This window comes from Myotis lucifugus, unplaced genomic scaffold (assembly GCF_000147115.1).
Source record: "Myotis lucifugus unplaced genomic scaffold, Myoluc2.0 scaffold_8, whole genome shotgun sequence".
Lineage (NCBI taxonomy): Eukaryota > Metazoa > Chordata > Mammalia > Chiroptera > Vespertilionidae > Myotis > Myotis lucifugus.
The window spans coordinates 9,363,006-9,379,360 of record NW_005871056.1 but is presented as its reverse complement, the minus strand read 5'-3'; the positions used below and the strand labels follow the sequence as shown (position 1 = coordinate 9,379,360).

Here is a 16,355-nt window from a genome sequence, read left to right as displayed (position 1 = left end):
CTCTAGATACCAGTGATACTCCCACAGTCGTGACAACCAAACATGTCTCTAGACATTGCCAGAAGTCGCTGAGAGAGCAAAATCTCTATCAGTTGAGAACCGCTAATGTAAACAACAGCAGCAAAATTTTTCTTCATAGAGACCAAATGTAGCCCTGGCTGGTGTGGCTCAGTTGGTTGGAGCATCCTCCCATACACAAGAATGTGGCACGTTCGGTCCCAGTGAGGGCACATACCCATGTTGCAGGTTCAATACCCGGTCAGGTCACATGCAGAGGCAACTGTTCGATGTTTCTCTCTCTCTCCCCCTTCCTCTCTCTCTCAAATCAATTTTTTTTAAAAATTTTGAGTTAAAAAAAAGAAACTTAAAAAATAAAAAAAACAGTTACAAGCATGGTGGCTATAAATCCAATGATATCAATAATCCTTTTAGGTGTCGGCCAAAGATGGCTGCGCCCGCGCGCGAGCAGGGTGAAGGTTGCGGTGAGCCGTAGGGCCGAGGAAGGCCCGAGCCAGCGCCGAGGGCTGCAGGGAGAACACAAGGCTCAAGATGGAAAATCATGAATCAGATGATACTTTCAAGAAAGAACACATTTTGGACATCATAAACAGAAAAATTAACCAACTTCCAGAAGCAGAAAGGAATCTACTTGAACATGAATCAACATATATTGGACTTAATGCTGCTCTCTGTGGCCTAATAGCAAACAGTCTTTTTCGACGCGTCTTAAATGTGACACAGGCTCGTATAGCTGCTGGTTTACCAATGGCAGTGATCCCATTTTTGACAGCGGACATATCTTACAAAAGTGTTGTGATTTGCATTGTGAAACCTGTACCACAATACGAGGTGGATTGGTTGGACTTGTTTTTGGTGGTCTATACCCTGTTTTCTTGGCTATTCCTGTGAATGGTGGCCTAGCAGCCAGGTATTCCTCAGCCCTGCTACCAGAGAGAGGAAACATCTTAACCTACTGGATCAGAATTTCTCAACCTATCTTTAGAAAGATGTTATTTCCCATTTTGCTCCAGACTGGGTTTTCAGCATACCTTAGTTCTAGGCAATATAAACTACTTATAAAGGCTCTTCAGTTACCTGAACCTGGCCTAAAAATTCAGTGATTGTTAAGCGAATGTGTACACAAAAATAAAACTGTAAGAATAAAAAAATAAATAAATAAATAATCCTTTTAAATGTGAATTGTCTCATGAGAATAAGAAGACAAGCCACAAACTGGGAGAAAATATTGGCACTCTGTATACTTTCTGCTCAATTTTGCTGTAATCCTAAAACTGCTCTAAATTTTTTTTAAGTAGTTAAAACATGTGTTTGGTCTGAATACACAGACTGAAAGAGATTGTTTAAATGGGCAAAAATTTACAGATAACTTTGACCTCAGTAGTGAGAAACTGCATGCTTTCCCTTCCAAATTGGCAGCAAGTCTCAGGCAAGGATGTCTTCTCTCAACACTCTTATTCAGCATTGTGCTAGAAGTCCTAGCTGCTACGTTAAGACAAGAAAAGGAAATAAAAGGTAAACAGATCGGGAAGCAGTTACAGATTACATGATTGTTTATGTAGAAAATCCCAAAATAACTTCTGGAGCTAATAAACAAGTATAGCAAAGTGGCAGTTTATCCTGATATAAATAAATGGTTAAATAAATAAATAGGGAGAAGTAATAAATTTCCTATGCAGAAGAATTCCAAATAATTTAATGTTAAAATCCTAAACCCTGGTACTTGTGAGGTTATTTTGGAAGTAATGCCTTTGCAGAAAGAATTAAGTTGAGATGAGGTCATTAGGGGTGGGCTCCAATCTATAATAATGAAAGAATAATATGCGAATCAGACTGGACGTCATTCCGGACGTCCTTTCCGGACAAAGCCCGCAGGCATCCAGGACCCAGGGCTTCGCTCTGGGCCCCGGCTTCGTCCGGGAATAACTTTATAGGTGGGAGGGGACTGTCTCAGACAGGTGATCAAAGGTTAGTATCAACAGCAACGACTCATGATGATAGTGTGTACCTTGATATGATGTGATGAATTTGGGACTTTATCTTTGTGGCCTTCCTCCAAAAAACCTATAACCCCTGTCTAACCATGAGAAAAACATCAGACAAATTCCAATAGAGGAGCATTGTACAAAAGGGGCTAGTACTCCTAAAAATTGTCAATGTCATCAAAACCATGGAAAGTCTGATGAACGAACTCTCACAGCCAAGAAGATCCTAAGGAGATATGACAACTCAATGTAATGTGGTGGAGGTGTCCTGAATGGGTCCTGGGTGAGAAAAAAGGACATCAGGTAAAAATTAGGGAAATCTGAATAAAGCATGGATTTTAGTTAATGATTATTTATCAATATTAATTCATTAATTGAAACAAATGTATCATACTAACCTGAGATAATAATAGAGGGAAGTAGGAGTGGGATATATGGGAACTTGGTACTATCGCCTCAATTTTATTTATTTTTTGTTAATCTTCACTGAAGATATTTTTCCATTGATTTTTAGAGAGTGGATGGAATGAGGAGAGACAGGGTGAGAGAAGCATCAATGTGAGAGAGACACATCAATTGGTGATCAAGCCTGCAACCAAGGTATGTGCCCTTGACTGTAATTGAATCCAGGACCCTTCAGTCCTTGGGTTGACGCTCTATCCACTGAGCTAAAGTGGCTAGGGCTATCTCCTCAATTTTTATATTAGTCTAAATTTTTTATATATAAGTCTAAAACTATTCTGAAAACTAGTCAATTTAAAAAAATTTAAAGATGATAAAACATGGGACAGCATGGAGGGACTTGGAGAGTATTATGCTAAAAGAAATAAGCCAGTCAGAGATACTTGTCTTTACAAGTATCACATGATCTCACTCATATGTGGAATCTAATGAACAAAATAAACTGATGAACAAAATAGACCCAGAGACATAGAAGCATGGAACAGACTGATGAATCTCAGGGGGACGGTAGGGGATGGGTGGGAAGAGAGCAACCAAAGAACTTGTATGCATAGAGAAAGCTAATACACCTTCTCTATGCCTCAGTTTCCTCATCAAATAGCAAAAACAAAATTATCTCATCGGGTTATTGTAATGATTAAAGGAGAAAATATAGGTAAAGCCCTTCGAAGAGTGCCCCATATATAGTAAATTCCTCAATAAATGCTAGAAAAATAATAAATATAAATAATTGAGGGAAGGAACCACAATAGATGCTAAAAACATTAGGTCCCTGGCCTGTGTGGCTCAGTTGGTCACCAGTTTGAATCCTGGCCAGGGTACATGCCTGGGTTGTAGGCTTGATCCCCAGTAAGGAGTATGTAGGAGGCAGTTGATCGATGTTTCTCTCTATCGATCTTTCTCTTTCTCTTTCTATCTCCCTCTCCCTTCCTCTCTCTCAAAAATCAATAAGAACATATTTTTTAAATTAAAAAAAAAATTAGGTGAAATGTTGTTTAGGAACAGGGTGTTACAAGGCTTACCCCATGGTTTACATTCTAATTGCAAAAGGGGGAAGTGCCTTTACAATTGGCAACCACCATCTGAACTCAGTCTTCAACCGTAAGATCACTGATGGGACAACCTGCTATTGACGTCCCCTCCTGATAAGATGTTAGGTGAAGTACAACAACACCTTTGAAATCTATCTTACCAGGAAAGTCAACCGGAATCTAATCAAGCTATAGATCAGACTTTCAGTTTACAGGAAATGAAATGCAAAAATAGAGGAAGAAGTTCAATAATATGAAGAAACATGGAGACAAATCCTGAGTGTCGGAACAGTCTACAACTTGACTTCAAAAATTCTGTGTCATGCAATTAAGAAGATTGGGAGGGAAAGTTTATTTCACATAGCGATTCCCATGCCTCTCTCGTCTGCGATGCTGCCATCGCTAACATACCTATAAGGAAGGGGAAGGGAGTGTGCGGGATCTTGCAGGATGGCTTTTAATAGGCCACCCCTGAAAGTGGTATACATCAGCTTCCACTTGCATTTCTTTGGCCATAACTTCATCAGGCCCCTACCTAACTAAAGAGGGCTGGGAAATGCGGCTGGAAGCTTGGGGAAAAGAGGAATGGTGTTTGGTGAGCATCTAGCCAGTCTCATCACACATGTAACACCATTTACCCTCCACTAGTGTAGGTCTCAGCATGGCCTTGGCCAGAGAATCCTGAGCCATGCACACCCTTAGCCCCGTGCTATTCCTTGGTCTGAGGTGGACCAACAACCCAGTGTCTTCCTTTCTCCCTTCATGCCTCACAGCCAGTCAATCACCAAATACCATTGTCTCCACCCTTACATATCTTTAAATAGCAGTCATCTCTCTGACTGCAACTGGCAGACCTTAGTGCATCAGCCTCCCACATGGCCTCCCTTCATGCAAGGCTCCTGCTCTCAGGGGGGTTATATCCTATATAATAAAAGCGTAATATGCAAATCGACTGAACAGTGGACGACCAGTTGCTATGACACGCACTGACCACCAGGGGGCAGACGCTCAAAGCAGGAGCTGCCCCCTGGTGGTCAGTGCGCTCAGCCAGAAGCCGGCTCATGGCTGGCGAGTGCAGCAGTAGCGGGAGCCTCTCCCGCCTCCACAGCAGCGCTAAGGCTGTCTGACTGACGGCTTGGGAGTGGGCCTAAGCCGTCAGGTGGATATCCCCCTAGGACTCCCGGACTGCAAGAGGGCGCAGGCTGGGCTGAGGGTCCCACCCCTCAATGCATGAATCTCGTGCACTGGGCCTCTAGTTTTTGAATAAGGCTGCAAGTGAGCAAATAAATAAATGGACAAGATAAGTTAGTGACAGGTGCTATGAAGGATCCAGAGGCTGAAATGGTATAGAATTACTATTTGGGGTGAGAAGAAGGAGCTGATTGATATGGGACAGTCAGTGATGGTCGCATTGAAGAGGAAGCTATGGCAAATAGTATTACCCAGAATTGTCCAGAAAAGCAATATTTCCATTTTAGTGTGCTGTTGCAGAACCCTGCCACTCCCCATTCAAGTGGTAGAGTCTCTGTTCTTGAGACTTGTGACTTGCTCAACTAAAGAAGTACAACAGAAGTGATGCTTTGTGAATTCTGAGGGTAGGTCATGAAAGACAATAAAGCTTACACCTGGGTCTTTGGGGGCCTTTTCCTAGAAACGCAGCTTCATGAACAACCAAGGCTCTCAGGCTTCAGCCCCGGCGTTGCTCATAAATGACGCTCGGCACCAGCTTGCCAGCCGTGGGAGTTGAGCAGATCCTCAGTTCTTGGTGGATTTGCCCCAGTTGATGCTGCATGGAGCAAAAATGCATCTTCCCCATCAAACCCTGCTCACATTACAGATACATAAGCAGAACAGATGACTGCTGTTTTGGAGCCTCTGAACTTTGGAAGGTTTTATTAGGAAACAAAGTACTGAGCTGAGGCCTAAATACCAAGGAGCCAGCCACAAGGAAATCTTCACAGCATCTTAAGCATTGCCAGCAACAGTCCCAGGCTCTATGGCAGGAACAGCTTGGCACACTGAATGAACCGACAAGGCCACGCGGCTGAAGGGGGAAGCAGTAAGTCATGTGACTTCAGAGAAAGGCCGTAGCCACATATGCAGAGCCTCCTGCACCATGATCAGAAGTTTGAAATGCATCAAAAGTTCAGTGGGAGCCTTTGGAGGAATATGAGCAGGGGCTATGGCCTGTCCTTCAAAGATGGCTCTGGCTGCTGTGAGGAGGGGGATCTGGAGCAGGACATGAGTGGAAGCAGGGAGACCAGTTAGCAGACCACTGCAGTTGTCTGGGATGAACCCGATGGTCACAAAGTGGTGAAAAAAAAAGAAGATAGATTCTGGGCGTTGTATAGAGTCAACAGGCCTTGCCGATAGAATGAGGGGTTAAGGATAAAGAAAAATAGAGGCAAACTTCTAGGTTTTTCTCTCAAACAGCCAGGTGAATAACAGTGCTACTGGCTGGATGGGGAAGGCTTGGGGAGGAGCAGGATGGGGCTGGGGAAAACATCCCATTCCCTTGGGATATACAATTTCTATGTGGTTATAGAAAGAATTCAAGCTGATTAAATAGTTCTCACTAAGCACTTAGCAGGCTGTACAGAGCTTCTGGGTCTGGTAGGAGTGGGGATTTTAATAGCTGCGTGGCTTAAGAAGACCTTTCTATTTCTTTGCCTGTATAGCTTTAAGAGTCTGCATGCAGACTGTGGTTGTTACAATTACTATGGCAAAGATCCCAGTTGGAAGCTAAAACACACCCAAAGGAGGAAATTGAACTCAACACTAGGGGACCCAGCCAAGCACTTCCCCCAAACCATACTTTATGAGCCAGTCTGGAGGAGAGTCCCTGTGTGACCACGAGGAAGGAACCAGGCCTTGGGTGCTCACTGAAAGAATGGCTGAAATGTGTTGGGGGAAGAGCTGTGAACTTCTCTAAGGACTTTCATAGCAGGCAGACCTGGGCTGTTGGAAGCAACTCCCGGATTGCCAATGAGGAAAGGGAGAAAGAGGGAGATGGTGTGGCCCAAGAGGAGAGGAAGGGAGCCTAGGCCAGGCCACACCTACATGCCTTCTTACCTTTATTTTCCAGCACCAGTTCAAGGAGCTTGCCCAATCCCCCAAAACCCTCCCTCTGCAGGATGTTACAGAAGACGGGAGAAAAACCAAGCCACGCTTAGAGAAATGGAGTTACACTTTATTATTATTACGCGCGGGCCCAGAGAAAAATGTCTTTCAAATTCTGAGCAACAACCTGGAGGAAGTTGTCCCTTTTTATATCTTTTTCAGTCCTTTGTCTCCCAAATATGGGGTTTTCCAGTCCCCTTTGCAAGTTCTTAAAGAGCCCTATGTGCTGGGGCTTTGAGACCTCATCTAAAGGCCTGGCCTGGCGCCAGCACTGATAACTTCATCTGGGGAAGGTTTATAAACGGGTCTTGCAGGACCAGACAGTTAAAGGGGCAGTGACTAGATTCAGATTGCTAGCCCCCCAAAATGTCTCATTTTCCCCATCAGATGCACCCCCAAAGCTCACAAGGAAACTGCTCTCTTCACCTGGTCTCCAGCAAGGATCATTCATTCACCTGTCCAGGCTTCTTGGAGATCCCTTACAGGACCCTGAGTTGGACTGATCAACAGAGGGGAGCAGGGTAGTGGACAAAGGATGGGCAATCCCAACAGAGGGACAAGGCACTCAGTGCCCCAGAGTTCCTTTGCTGATTCCCATGTCAACACAGAGTCCTAATTCCACCGACTCTTCTCTCCTGTATTTTTCATGTTTGCTTCAGCTTTCCTCCCTGTTGTCTCCTCCCATAGTACTTACTGTTTAAATACTACTTCTCCCCACTCTCTCCCCAAAATATAGCGAGGGGTGTCAAGTTTAACTATGAGCCCCCAAAGGGCCAATATAACTCATGCCTGCGCATTATTTCATTTATTCATTCAATAATTATGTATTGAGCTCCCGCAGCGTGGTTGTTAAGGAGGCTATTGCAGTAATCCAAGTGAGAGATGATGGTATTTGGTGCAGTATGGTAGTAATGGAGATGATAAGTGATTGGATGCTGGATATATTTCGAAAGGTGGAACCGATAGGATTCCCTGATGGATTGGACATGAGATGTGAAGAAGAAGAGAAAGACGCTTCCAGGTTTTGGGCCTAAGCATCTAGAAGGGTGGTGCTGCTATTTTCTGAGACAGGAAAGACTACAAGACAAGCACGTTGAAAGAACTAAATCAAGAGCTTGATTTTTGGACATATTAAGTGTGAGGTGCTTAGATAGCATTCCAGTGGCAATATTCAGTTAGCAGTCTGGATTCCTGGGCAAGGTCCAGTCTGGAGATAAAAATGTTCCAAACCTTAGCCTGCCTTTCTCAGCGCATAAGCAAAAAGAAACATTGGAATCAGAGGGAGCCTGCCGAATTTCAACCAACAAATATCAGGAAGTACAAAATTAACCAAGAGATCTAGAAGTGTTGTGGTTGGCATTGCCTGAAAGAGTTAGAGAATGACTTCTCTCAGAGACTAAATGAGATAATGTATCTAAGTACACTTTAGAGCTTCTAAGCGCCTCTCCATATGGGTACCATCATTGAAAGTGTCTGCAGTAGTCCCCTGCCCCATAGAGACTGATGTGGGAATTATCTTACCCCCCTAAAATGCCAATAGACCAACGGCCTTTCGAGATCCCTTCCCTCCCGGGGCCAATATCACTATTAAAAACCAAATACCCTTCCCTCCTTCAATAAACTTCTTTTCTCCTCCCTTCTATCACATTGGCCTATCCCTTCTTACAAAATAAAGCTGCCATGCATTTAATGCAAGCAGACAGAGGGGAACAAGGGAATAGGGCATGACCATACCCAGCAATAACTAACGTTAAATTTCTTGTTATGTGTATTTCTTTAATTTTTAAAAATTTGTTGTTTTGTTTTGAGATGTTTGCTGCCAGTGTGATTATTGGGTTTTTTTTGTTTGTTATTTGTTTTTTCTCTCTGGATGTTTGGGTGTGGTCCTCCCCCCCTTTTTTTATTGACTTTTTTTTTTGGAGTAGTTTTAGATTTACAACAAAATCAAGTGGAAAGTAAAGAGTTCCTATTCATCTCCTGACACACAGTCTCTCTCACTATCAACATCCTTCACCAGAGTGCTACATTTGTTGCAACTGATGCATTTATATTAGCACATTGTTATCACTTAGTTTACATCAGAGTTCACTCTTGGTGTTGTACATTCTATGGGTTTGGACAAATGTATAATGCTACATATTTACCATTATAGTAAGTTTCACTACCCTAAAATCCTGGGCTCTGCCTACTTATCCCTCCCTCCCCCATAACCCCTGCCAACCACTGATCTTTTTACCATCTTCATAGTTTTGCAGATTTTGTATTCCTTTTTTTTAAAAAAAAATAAATTTTAAATTACAATTGATGTACAATATTAAATTAGTTTCAGGTGCACAACCCCACGAATAGACATTATCTATACTAATAAAAGGGCAATATGCTAATTAGGCTGGATATCTTCCGGATGACCTTCCGGATGTCCTTCTGGACAAAGCCATGGTGGCAGGGCCGGGGCCGGGGCAGAGGCAGTTAGGGGTGGTCAGGTCAGCCAGGGAGAGCAGTTAGGGGGATCAGGTTGGCAGGGGAGAGCAGTTAGGGGAATCAGGCTGGCAGGGGAGAGCAGTTAGGGAGATCAGGCAGGCAGGGGAGAGCAGTTAGGGATCAGGCCGGCAGGGGAGAGCAGTTAGGGCGATCATGCCTGGCAGGGGAGAGCAGTTAGGGGAATCAGGCAGGCAGGTGAGTGGTTAGGAGCCAGCGGTCCTGGATTTCAAGAGGGATGTCCTGGATTGGAGAGGGTGCTGGCTGGGCTGAGAGACCCCCCCCCCCATGCATGAATTTTGTGCACTGGGCCTCTAGTATAACATATGAAGGGATCACCCTAATAAATCTCGTACCTATCTGAAACCATACATAGTTATTACAATATTATTGACTATATTCTCTGTGCTGTACTCTACATCCCCATGACTATTCTGTAGCTACCAATTTGTACTTCTAAATCCCTTCACCTTTTTCACCCATCTTCCTATCTCCCCTCACATCTGGCCACCGTCAAAATATCCTATATAATAAAAGACTAATGTGCAGCCGAAACCGGTTTGGCTCAGTGGATGGAGCATCAGCCTGCGGACTGAAGGGTCCCGGGTTCGATTCCGGTCAAGGGCATGTACCTGGCTTGCGGGCACATCCCCAGTGGGAGATGTACAGGAGGCAGCTGATTGATTTTTCTCTCTCATCGATGTTTCTGATTCTCTATCTCTCTCCCTTCCTCTCTGTAAAAAATCAATAAAATATATTTAAAAAAAAAAAAGACTAATGTGCAAATTGTCCCCTCGAGAGTTCCACCAGCAGGCCGGGAGTTCGATCACTCGCTATGAGATGCACTGACCACCAGGGGGTGGTGTGGAACATGGTGGACGACCAGTGGCGGTGGCGGGGTGCTGAGGGAGCGAGGGAAGGAGAGGCAGGGAGGCCGGGAGGCGAGAACCTGATCGACCCTGATTGCCAGCCAGGCCTAGGGACCTTACCTGTGCATGATTTTTGTGCACCGGGCCTCCAGTTCTATATATGAGTCTATTTCTGTTCTGCTTGTTTGTTTATTTTGTTTAGATTCCACATATAAGTGAAATCATCTGGCATTTGTCTTTCTCTGTCTGACTTGTTTTAATCAGCACAATATCCTCTAGGTCCATCAATGTTGTTGCAGATGGCAAGATTTCATTCTCTTGAATGACTGAATCACATTTCATTGTATATATACACCATCTCTTCTTTATCCATTCTTTTTTTTTTTAATATATTTTATTGATTTTTTTTACAGAGAGGAAGGGAGAGGGATAGAGAGTTAGAAACATCGATGAGAAACATCGATCAACTGCCTCCTTCACACTCCCCACTGGGGATGTGCCCGCAACCAAGGTACATGCCCTTGACTGGAATCGAACCTGGGACCCTTCAGTCCGCAGGCTGACGCTCTATCCACTGAGCCAAACCGGTTAGGGCTCTTTATCCATTCTTATAGCAATGGACAAAGGTTCCTTCTATAGCTTGGCTATCTATATATATAAAAGGCTAAGTGACCGACCGTCCATCCATCCGACCGACCGACCGGCTGATACATATGATGCACACTGGTAATTTAAAAATAAATGTTGACTTGCACATGTGCGATATATATATATAAAGCTCTCACTGGTGCCAATCACACGTGTGTTTTTCCATCTGTCATTGTTGATTGTGAATTTGGTTGACACTTCTATTATAGAGAAAGGGCAAATAGCGATATTAAAATATTTCTTGTAATTAATTTCCTTTCAGTGTGCACGAACTCATGCACTGGGCCACTAGTTATAAATAATTCTGAAATAAACATATGTATATATATGTCATTTCCTGATTTAACATTTTGGGTTTCTTTGGATAAATACCCAGAAGTGGAATTGTTGGGTCCTTCTTTGTCTCCTGTTATAGCCTTTGTTTTAGGTTTATTTTGGCTCTGGCCAGGTAGCTCAGTTGATTTGAGCTTTTTCCCAATACACCAAGGTTGTGGGTTCAATCCCCAGTCAGGGCACAGTGAATGCATAAATAAGTGGAACAACAAATCAATGTTTCTCTCTCTCTCTCTCTCTCTCTCTCTCTCTTCTCTTTCTAAAAAAAAAAATTAAGGCTATTTCGTCTGAGTATTGCTAACTCAGCTTCTTTTTCCCCATTTCCATTTGCATGAAATATCTTTTCCTATCCTTTTTCTTTTCGTATGTGTGTGCCATTCAATCGGAAGTGAGTCTTATAGATAGTATATGTAAGGGTCTTGTTTTCTTATCTATTCAGTTACCATATGTCTTTTAATTGGAACATTTAATCCATTTGCATTTAAAGTCTTTGTTGAGCCCTAGCCCATTTTGCTCAGTGGATACAGCATCGGTCTGTGGACTGAGGGGGCCTAGGTTCAGTTTTGGTCAAGAGCATGTACCTTGGTTGCAGACTCAAGGGCCATGTGGGAGGCAACCAATCGATGTGTCTCTCTCACATCGATGTTTTTCTCACTCTGTCTCTCCTCCTTCCTTCCACTCTCTCTAAAAATCAATGGAAAAAATATCCTCAGGTGAGGATTAACAAAATAAAATAAATAAGTAAAGTAAGTGTTGATAGATATGTGTTTATTACCATTTTATTATCCATATTTTATCTTTTTTCTTAAAGAAGTCTCTTTAACATTTCTTAGTGGTGATGAATGCCTTTAGTGGTTTTCTGTCTGGGAAGTTTTTTTCTTCTTTTTTTTAATTGATCTTGAAGAGAAAAAGGGAGAGAGAGAGAGAGAAGCATTGATGTGAGAGAAACATCAATTAGCTGCCTCCCACATGTGCCCTGACCAGCGATTGAAACCACAACCTGGGTATGTGTCCTGACCAGGAATCAAGCCCACCAATCTTTGATGCATGGTACGATGCTCCAACCACTGAGCAACACCAGCCAGGGTGGGAAGCCTTTTACCTGTCCTATGATTCTAAATGATAGCTTTGCTGGATAGAGTAGTCCTTGCTTTTCATCACTGAATATTTTTTGCCAATCCCTTCTGGCCTACAAAGTTTCTGTTGAGAAATCAGCTGACAGTCTTATGGAAGCTCACTTGTCGGTAACTAACTGCTTTTCTCTTGCTACTTTTAAGATTCTCTCTTTGTCTTTAACCTTTTATATTGTAACTAGAGGCCCGGTGCACGGATTCGTGCACCAGTGGGTCTCTCGGCCTGGCCTGCAGGGATTAGGCCGAAACCAGCTCTACGACATCCCTCAGGGGGTCCCGGATTGCGAGAGGGCGCAGGCCAGGCCAAGGGACCCCACGGGTGTACAATCGGGGCTGGGGGGGAGGGGGGCACGGGAGGGCTCCAGGGTATGTCCAGCCCGTCTGGCCCAGTCCTGATTGGCCAAACCCCAGCAGCAAGCTAACCTACCAGTGAGAGCGTTTCCCCCCTAGTGATCAGTGCATGTCATAGTGACCAGTCGAACAGTTGAATGCATATTAGGCTTTCATTATATAGGATTATGATGTGTCTTGGTGTGGGCCTCTTTGGGATATTTTGTTTGGGACTCTGTACTTCCTGGACTTGTATGCCTATTTTCTTCACCAGGTTAGGAAAGTTTACTGTCATTATTTTTTAAAATATGTTTTTATTGATTTTAGAGAAAGAGGAAAGGAGAGGGAGAAAGAGAAACATCAATGACAGAGAAACATTGATTGGCTGACTCCTGCATGCCTCTACTGGGGACTGAGCCCATAACCTAGGCATGTGCTCCAACCAGGAATTGAACTGGTGATGGTGACGCTTGATGCATGGGATGACGCCCAACCAACTGAAGCCACACTGGCCAGGGCTACTGTCATTATTTTTTCAAATAGGTTTTCATTGTTTTGCTCTCTCTCTGCTCCTTCTGGTACTCCCATGATGCAAATGTTGGCACGCTTGAAATTGTTCTAGAGGCATCTTAAACTATCCTTGATTTTTTTATTCTTTTTTCTTTTTGCTGTTTTTATTGGGTGTTTTTGCCTCCTTATATTCCAATTTGGTGATTTGATCATCTGCTTCATGTACTCTACTGTTCATTACCTGTAATGTATTCTTCATGTCAGTTAGTGTATTCATGTCATTGCCGACTGGTTCTTTTTTATGTTTTCTATCTCCATTTTTACATGTCCTACCTCTTTGTTGAAGTTCTCATTAAATTTCTCTACTCTTCCCCTGAGTTCACTGAGCATCCTTATAACCATTGTTTTAAATTCTGCATCTGGTGGATTTCTTTTCTAGTTTAGTTCTTTTTCTGGAGTTTTGTTCTGTTCTTTCATTTGGGGCATATTTTTTTTGTCTCCTCATTTTGGCAGCCTCCCTGTGTTTGTTTCTGTGTATTAGATCTCCAGGTCTTGATAGAGTGGCCTTATGTAGTTGGTGTTCTGTAGGGCCCAGTGGTGCAGCCTCCCCTCCACAGTCATCTGATCTGGGTGTTCCAGGTACACCCCTCCTGTGGGCTACATCCATCCTCCTGTTGTAGTTGAGCCTTGACTGCTGTTGGTACATCAATGGGAGGGATTTACCCCCCTGGCCAATCAGCTTCAAGGACTGGCCACAACCACGTTGGAGGATCGCTGTGAAGGGGCTGACCCCATGGAGCAGAACTTACATGGAGCAGAGGGGCTTAGGTACCCACCAAGTTTACCCCTTGAGTGTGTTGCTCATGAAAGTGGTTGGGTCTGTGGGGCCTCCTGTGAGGTGTAGGCCAAGGTCAACTGCCACCTTTGCTCTAACTGGGAGCCACCCAGCCTGAGCTACAAAGTGATCTGCAGATGACTGCTACTCATGCTGGGCTTGGAGGTGCCTGGGAGAGGCCAAGCTGTGAACCAAGGCCTGCTGCCACTAGTGCTGGGCCTGGGGCCACTTGGCAAGAGGTACAGGATACACTGAGGCCAGACGCTGCTTGTTTAAGAGATTTTAGGAAAGTTGGCAGCATGAGCCAAGACAGGCTGTTTGTATGGAAAAGCCACTGGAAACAACGGGTGGGCCCACAAGTTGGGTTGGCAGAGTCTCAGGGAATCATCATGGTAGGGCCAACAATGTTAGGTTGATGGAGACTGAGATATGGTAGCCTGCCTGCAGGCTCTGTCAGGGGAGGGCTCAGCAAAGGAATAATGGCCGCTGCCAGCACCTCTGTCTGGAAGAAAGTTGCCTCTCCAGCTCTTACCCTGATGCCAAACAATTTAGTCCTTCCCCATATGTTGCTGACACCTTTGCTGCCCCAGCACTGGTGTTCAGAGCAAGTGAGTTTGAGTAAGTCTGTGGGTGGGCCCTTTAAGAGGAACACCTAGGACTCCAGCAGCCTCCATCTCACTCAGCCACAATCCCTGCTGGTCTTCACAGCCAGAAGTTATAGGGACTTCTCTTCCCAGCACTGGAACCTGGGCTGGGAGGCTTGGTCTGGGGATAGGAACCTTGGCTCTGCAGGGGGACCTCCACAGCTGAGATATCCCTCCCAATTTTTAACTGCCACATGTGGGTGTAGGACCAGCCTGTTCTGCATCTCTACTCCTGCCAGTCTCTCCTATAGTTTAATTGTAATTTTGATGTGGTTGTGAGAGGTTCCAAGTACTGTGTTTGCCTATACCGCCATCTTAACCAGAAGCCCCGTAGTTTTGAAGAATTTATTTACATTTTTCCAGAATGTCATATACTTGGAATCATAATGTATAGCCTTTTTAGATTGGCTTCTCTCACTTAGTAGTATGCATTTAAGTGTTCTTCATATCTCTTCATGACTTGGTATCTCATTTCTTTTTAGAGCTGAATATTCCATGTATAGTGTACAATGTATACATTGTATTGAGGTACCACTGGTATATACCCATTCACCTACTGCCTTCAGTAGTTGGTTATTCATCTGGGTTGCTCTCTGGATGCTTTTACTATAGTCTCCCTGTCTTTCAGTTTTCCTATAAAGAATGTAGGCGTGGCTTTCCACCTGATTTCCCTCCCCCTGAGCGTGCTCTGGCTGTATCACCAGTGCCGCATTCTCTCCTTCCAGCCACCGTCATGGTCATCTGACGGTAATGAGGTGTTCTCAGAAGTCTTCAAGACCTGGGAGATTGCTGATGGGCTGTGCCTCAAGGTGAAGGAGAAGATGATCAGGAGGATAGCAGATAGCATTGATGACTCACTTATTGCTGGAAATGCCTCCACTGAAGGTCTGGAGGGCAAAGGGATCGTAAGCACAGTCATCAGTGGTGTGGATACTGTCATGACCTTCATTTACAGGAAACCAGCTTCACAAAAGAAGCCTATGAGAAATACATCAAGGATTGCATGAAATCAATCAAAGGGAAACTTGGAGTATAGAGACCAGAAAGCGTAAAATTTTATGACAGGGTGCAGGACAAATCAAGCATCTTCTTGGTAATTTCAAAAACTACCAGTTCTTTTTTTTGTTTTATTAGATTGATGTGAGAGAGAGAGAGAGAGAGAGAGATGCACCAATGTGAAAAACATCAAACAGTTGTTTCCTGCACGCAATCCGACTGGTTCCTGCATGCACCCCAACAACCGGGGATCAACCCTGCAACCTGACCAGGAATCAAACCTGCCACCTTTTGGATGCTCCAACCAACTGAGCTTCACCGGCCAGGGCCTATCAGTTCTTTACTGGTGAAAACATAAATCCAAATGGCATGATTGCTCTATGGGGTTACTGTGAGAATAGTATGACCCCAGATATGATTTTCTTTATATATATATATATATACTAGAGGCCCAATGCACAAAATTCATACAAGGGGCTCAGCCCTCGCAGCCCCGGCTTCGTCCAGAAGGTCATCCAGAAGGATGTCCGGAAGGTCATTCGGCTGCCCAGTCTAATTACCATGTTATGCTTTTATTATTATAGATATTTATTGATTGATTGATTTCAGAGAGGAAGGGAGAGGGAGAGAGAGATAGAAACATCAATGATGAGAGAGAATCATTGATTGGCTGCCTCCTGCACACCCCACACCGTCAGATGACCATGACTGTGGCTGAAGGAGAGGATGCGGCACTGGTGATACAGCCAGAGCATACTCAGGGGGAGGGAGATCAGGTGGAAAGCCACACCTACATTCTTTATAGGAAACCAATCTGCAGAACTTTTTCATCTTGCAAAACTTTATACCCATTAAACAACAACTCCTCATTCCATCACCACCTCTGCAAACACCATTCACCTTTCTGTTTTTATGAATTTAACTAATTCAGATGCCTATATAAGTGAAATCATACAGTGTTTG

At 44.0% G+C, this 16,355-nt stretch overlaps 2 pseudogenes; both read left to right on the top strand.

Moving 5' to 3' along the window:
• Window positions 1–448: 448 nt before the first annotated feature.
• On the top strand, window positions 449–1,169 carry LOC102441570 (annotated as a pseudogene).
• Window positions 1,170–14,315: 13,146 nt separating this feature from the next.
• On the top strand, window positions 14,316–15,812 carry LOC102442930 (annotated as a pseudogene).
• Window positions 15,813–16,355: the final 543 nt, after the last annotated feature.